Below are 6000 nucleotides of genomic sequence, written 5' to 3' on the forward strand. Positions count from 1 at the left end.
ACTGAATATATACATTAGGGTGATTCAAATTTAAAAAAATTTGTTTTTTCGGGCTTACCTCCTGAAACTTTAGGCCTTGGAAAATATTAGCCTTGGAAAAATTTAGTGCTCTAACTTAACCCTAAGGGGTGGCAATTTTTTTGAATCACTCTAATACATATACTAATAAAAGCATGCCATTAGATAATATTACGGATTCATAGGTATTTTGTCTCTTCAAAAGTCGTTTTCCAAAACTTTGATGCATGGTAGAGACCTCTAAAATGCTTCTAAAACTAAAATAAAAAAATACGTATTAATTTTTTTTCTGAGGAGAATCATATGACAGGGTGCCCCGACCATTTTTTTAAAGTTCAAAAATAAGGACCACCCTAATGTGTAAGCTCAAAATTTTTCATACTCACAATGCACTTGTAATTTCATTTGTTTGCTGACTGACGGCGGCACACCATTAGAGGCGATCACATGTAGGCGCCCATTTCGCTGCGTGTTACTTTGGTCAATGTAAGCATTTCGCCCTCAACTGATAGAGCTGCAAAATGCAACAGAAGAAAAAGCAAGGAATTTTACATTCTTTATAATATCTAAAACGTGTATGTATATGTATGAATATGTCAATTTCTTCTCTAAATACCTATAGTCTTTTGGTGGGCACCATTACGCGCAATAATCTCGCGTCCATCCTCTCGTCGCCATGTTATTTTTGGCTTTGGATGTGCTCGCGCTCTGCATACCAACTTTGCCGAGCCTCCTTCGGGCACCATCATATCGCCAGATATTTCCTCATTGATATGATATTGGTATCACTACTTCCAATATTTCTGTCTGTGGAAATGAATATATAATGTCGAATGCTAATTAGTACTAAAGGGAGAATTGAGCTTTTTATAGCTGAGACCTTTTCAGCTTTACACTTTTAGGCGAGTCATTCTTTCGCTACCATAACACACATCAAGTAGAAGGTTAGGTTAGGTCATATCAATCGCATATTTCTCACGCAGTAGAGACTTATTCGTTACCTTTTGGCACCGATGGGTGTTGATGGCAAGGTAAGATGTCAAGGACATTGCCTATACTCATGGAGGGAAGCTATAAAGTAATAAGCGTAGCTCATCACCAGCAAATGTTATTAATAACGATCGCTTGTTGAAAGCTCAGCGGTTTGATCGCTAAAAAGCTTGATGCGTGCTCAAATATTTAAGAAATCCTCAATTTTTATCCCTTAGTTTTGAGAGACGTTGGAATAAGACAATTGCAGAGTGATTTATTCTTCAGGGTTAGGTAGGACTCGACCACTGAATGAGTAGAACTTATGTGCTAAAAATAAATACACATGGAGACGTAAACCATAGGTATAGGGAGAGCAACAGTTTCCCCAAAATGGTGGCCCCAAATGGTGGCAAGGGAACATGAGAGAAAGCCAGACTTAAAAGTAAACGGCTCGTACCTATGAATTCCTCTACGGCCGTCGTCACCCATAAATGCATCAGTTATATAACAGATGAAGTGGAGTACGTGGAGGTAGATTCGGAGCGACTACTTATCGACATATGTTGAGAAACAGCTATCTAGAGTTAGGCAGTAACAGCAGAAGCTGAAGACAGACTAACCGGAGCGGTAGCAACTTGCTTTCGCAATTTGATTTACGTTCGGACTTAGAGTTAGGAGGAAGGGGACGTTAATTTCTTGATGTAATATTTCCTTAAAACGTTCCAAGGCCCATCTCCCGAGTACGCTTATTTACTAAAATGCTATTATTTTACGACTTACTAAAATCCAGGACTGAATTTTTTAGCGGTGTTCCCGTTTCCTTCTTCCCCTCTCTCTTTGATTTTTATATTCATGTCGAGATTTCTGTTCTTTGATCGCATTGAGGCACTATTTTAACTCCACTCCTGCTGAGTTGAAGACGTGTGTCAACAGCACAAAGTGAGAGCAATGGTTATCTCTCGGCCAAGATCCACACTGATAATGTTCATCAATATAGACACATATATATAAATAACATATTGGTCGATATGTCTGGAGCCCTGGTTGATTTGATGGAATTCCCACCCACTATTTCCTCTGAGAGGCTTTAAGTAAAAATATTCCAAGAAAGATTAGTTTATTGAAAATAGGCACTAGATAATCAGGAGCCCCCAGTGTTGAATTCACTGTTTATCTCAAAGAATGGCTGAATATCATATTTCCTTATATGAAGGCAATAAACTTGTATACTTCCATGAAGTTTGTTTTGTCGCACTTAGTCAAACGTGCTATGAAGAGTAACCATTGACGAGGAGGAAATAATTATATCCTTAGACATCGTATCATTATTTACGAATATCCCCATCCATCTAGGGATCAGCACAATTATGAAACAATGGTCGAATCTAAAAAGTCATACTAAAATTACTAAAACCCAATTCCTCAATATACTAAAGTTCTGCCTGAGAGAAAACAATTACTTTGTATACGACAATAAATATTACCAGCAAGTTTATGGGATGCCGATGGGAAATACTCTATCACCAACAATAGCAGATATAGTCCTCGACAAAATTATTGATGACAGCATCATTGAGCTAAAATCTAAAGACATAAATATAAAATACATAACGAAATATGTAGATGATATTTTCGCTATTGTTAGGGCAAAAGACGTAGACGAAATTCTAAAAACTTTCAACGAGCAACACAAAAAATTAAAATTTACACTAGAAAAAGAAAAACATCACAAATTAGCTTTTCTGGACTTGGAAATCCACAACATCGGGAACAAAGTAAAAACGGATTGGTACAAAAAAGCCGTGGCATCATCTAGAATGATCAATTACCAATCAAACCACCCATGGAATCCCATGGAATCAAAAAAGAAATACAGTAATCAACTTTATTAACAAAGTTTACTCCTTGAGTGACCAGGAGTTCATGGAGGAGAACAAGAAAACGATTCAGATCATACTTGAAAAAAATGGATATCCAAATAAAATAATACACGGTCTAATACGCACGGCGAGAAACAAAACTAAACAAAAAACGAGCAACAATACGACAACACCAAATGAAGAAAACAATAGAAAAATATACACAGGCGTCACATACATACCAAAACTAACTGACAACAATACATTACATAAAATGATTAAAGCCAATAACATAAGCTATGCACACAAACCAAATCACACAATCCAAAACATATACACGAAAACCAAAGACAAAATCAAAAAGGAGCAACTACACAACGTAATCTACGAAATACCATGTGGGGGAGGAAAAGAGGGGGAATTTTGCGGGAAGGTATACATAGGACAAACAAAAAGATCGGTCAACACGAGAATAAATGAACACAGGTTAGACGCAAAAAACAACAAAAAACACCACAGCTTTAGCGCAGCACCTGACGGACTGCAAACACACAGCTGATTTCGATAATGTAAAGATTTTGGACGTGGAAAACAGAATAAGAAGAAGGCTGACGTTAGAAGGGCTGCGCATACAACAAAATATATCGAAAGTTGTAAATTATCGAGAAGATGTAGACAGCATAAATTGCGCGTATGCAAGCGCCATCACATTAAAAGTTTAGCTTTTGAGAGGGAATGATGTACCAGTGTTTTTATATTGTGTAGTTCTTATCTACTGATGTAATGATATTATATCTAAATTTCATACAAAATTTGTGCATTAAGTAGCAAAAAGATGTAAGTCCAATATGTTCAAAACTGTGTATCGTCTTATGACTAAGCTAATTTCCAACAATTTATATGTTTTTCGTTTTTGTGTAATAAATAGAAATCCCTGAGGAAGACGCAATACAGCGTCGAAACGCGTAGGATGAAGAAGTAAACATTTGTTTTATTTTAAAGGAAAGCCGGCCAGAAAGCTCCAAAAAAGTACTATTATACAATTATAAAACTTGACCCAATACACATAACTATTGTGTCACTACCGCTTCCAATAAAATCTCCATTATGTGATGACGACAAGCCAGCCAAAGCATATTTTTCTCCATTTTTTGCTCCAAAAGAATACAAGCACCATTTTTTAGGCCCGTATTAACAGATATAGTGTCAAAATAAACACATTTAATTTTATCTGTTAAACTCCATGACTTTATTGTTTGTGCACAGCTGTGGCATATGCTGCGCCTGTTCCATGTTCAAGTTTTGGAACCCCCAGAAGCTGATCAATACCAACCCCAGATACTAAAATTGGTAACCGATCTACAGTTTCATGTCCACTTATATCCTCAATAATTTTGCCATCCCAATGAATTGTAAGTGGTACGTCAGGTTTAAATTCTCTTTTAAGGGATTCCAGCAGTGTTTTATGATTTTTTATACGATTTCGACGTATTGAAGACCTATTCACATTAAACTCTGAAAGATTGACACCAACACTCTTTAAGGTAGATGACACGACAAGAGTGGCTTTTCTATCACTTAATTTAGCAACATCGAGGCTAGCAGATAGGTCTCTACTTATTAAATTTTGACGAGCTCGTTTTTTGGGGGGTTTTGACTTCAACGTCTTCAACGTCTTCAACGTCTTGACTTCAATTTCGAAATCATATCAAGACGATTCTTCGCTTGTGGTCGATAAAGAAAGTAGGACCTTTTCTGTCATAGCCGAGATGCTTTTATTTTCATTTTCACGCAATTGTTGCATGTGTTCGGCTTTCTTTTTTATCTGATCACATTTCCTTATTTTTTTTTTTATCTACAGAGCCAATTAAACCCGGTCGGTTTTGCTGTCGCTGTGCTAGTAAGAACTGTTTATCCTTTTCTATTGTCATAATAATCAAAGCTTCAGAATGCGCGATATCAAACAGATCTTCTAAGTTACGATGCCAGGATTGTTCCTTTTGTTGTAACTTCTTCGAACGTTTTTTTTTTTGTTTTCTTTACTTTTTTTTAGATTACGCCATTCATTGAAGAGTTTTTCTATTTTATTGATCACATGCTTTTTCAATCTTGTTGGTATACTGGCCTTTTCCCATAACTTTATGACGTCACATGCGGCAAGATTCGCAGAATCCCGAACATTTTTTTTTCTTCATTTTTGTAATAAAAGAATAAACGTAACACTTCGCCAAAAGAAGGCAACTTTGACTGATTGAGATTTGGTATTGATTGTCCGAGAAGCCAAATATTGGTTTTGTTTCTAGTTGATAGACTAGCTTTTTTACTTGTAGACGCCATGATAACTTATAACAGGCAACCCGTACACTTTAAAATACAGAAAAGTTACAAATAAATGCAAAGATTCAAGGCCAACTCGTGTTACTATTTAAAAAAAAATTTTAGCTTACGGCCATGCAGCGCCTACTGGATTCTCAATTTGAAAAATGTTTCAACAGCTGACTTCACTTATAAAACACAAACCAATATATAGAAAGGTGTGTGCAAAGCCAACTCGGGTTACAATTAAAAAAAAATGTAGTTCACGGCCATGCAACGCCACCTAGTTTTTGAATTTAAAAACTTATTTTCACTTATAAACAAATCAAAGCAAGCTACTATTTAGAAATTCAGATTCGATATTTTCAATAATAACATGAGTTCTTACTTTTTGATTTCAATATCAACTGAATATATACATTAGGGTGATTCAAATTTAAAAAAATTTGTTTTTTCGGGCTTACCTCCTGAAACTTTAGGCCTTGGAAAATATTAGCCTTGGAAAAATTTAGTGCTCTAACTTAACCCTAAGGGGTGGCAATTTTTTTGAATCACTCTAATACATATACTAATAAAAGCATGCCATTAGATAATATTACGGATTCATAGGTATTTTGTCTCTTCAAAAGTCGTTTTCCAAAACTTTGATGCATGGTAGAGACCTCTAAAATGCTTCTAAAACTAAAATAAAAAAATACGTATTAATTTTTTTTCTGAGGAGAATCATATGACAGGGTGCCCCGACCATTTTTTTAAAGTTCAAAAATAAGGACCACCCTAATGTGTAAGCTCAAAATTTTTCATACTCACAATGCACTTGTAATTTCATTTGTTT

General features: G+C 35.7%; 1 pseudogene; it reads right to left on the reverse strand.

The window, feature by feature from the left end:
* Positions 1-803, reverse strand: part of LOC137236042 (lachesin-like) — a 59850-nt pseudogene extending 59047 nt beyond the window's left edge.
* Positions 804-6000: the final 5197 nt, after the last annotated feature.

This window comes from Eurosta solidaginis, unplaced genomic scaffold (genome assembly GCF_040869045.1).
Source record: "Eurosta solidaginis isolate ZX-2024a unplaced genomic scaffold, ASM4086904v1 ctg00001269.1, whole genome shotgun sequence".
In the NCBI taxonomy this organism is placed as follows: domain Eukaryota; kingdom Metazoa; phylum Arthropoda; class Insecta; order Diptera; family Tephritidae; genus Eurosta; species Eurosta solidaginis.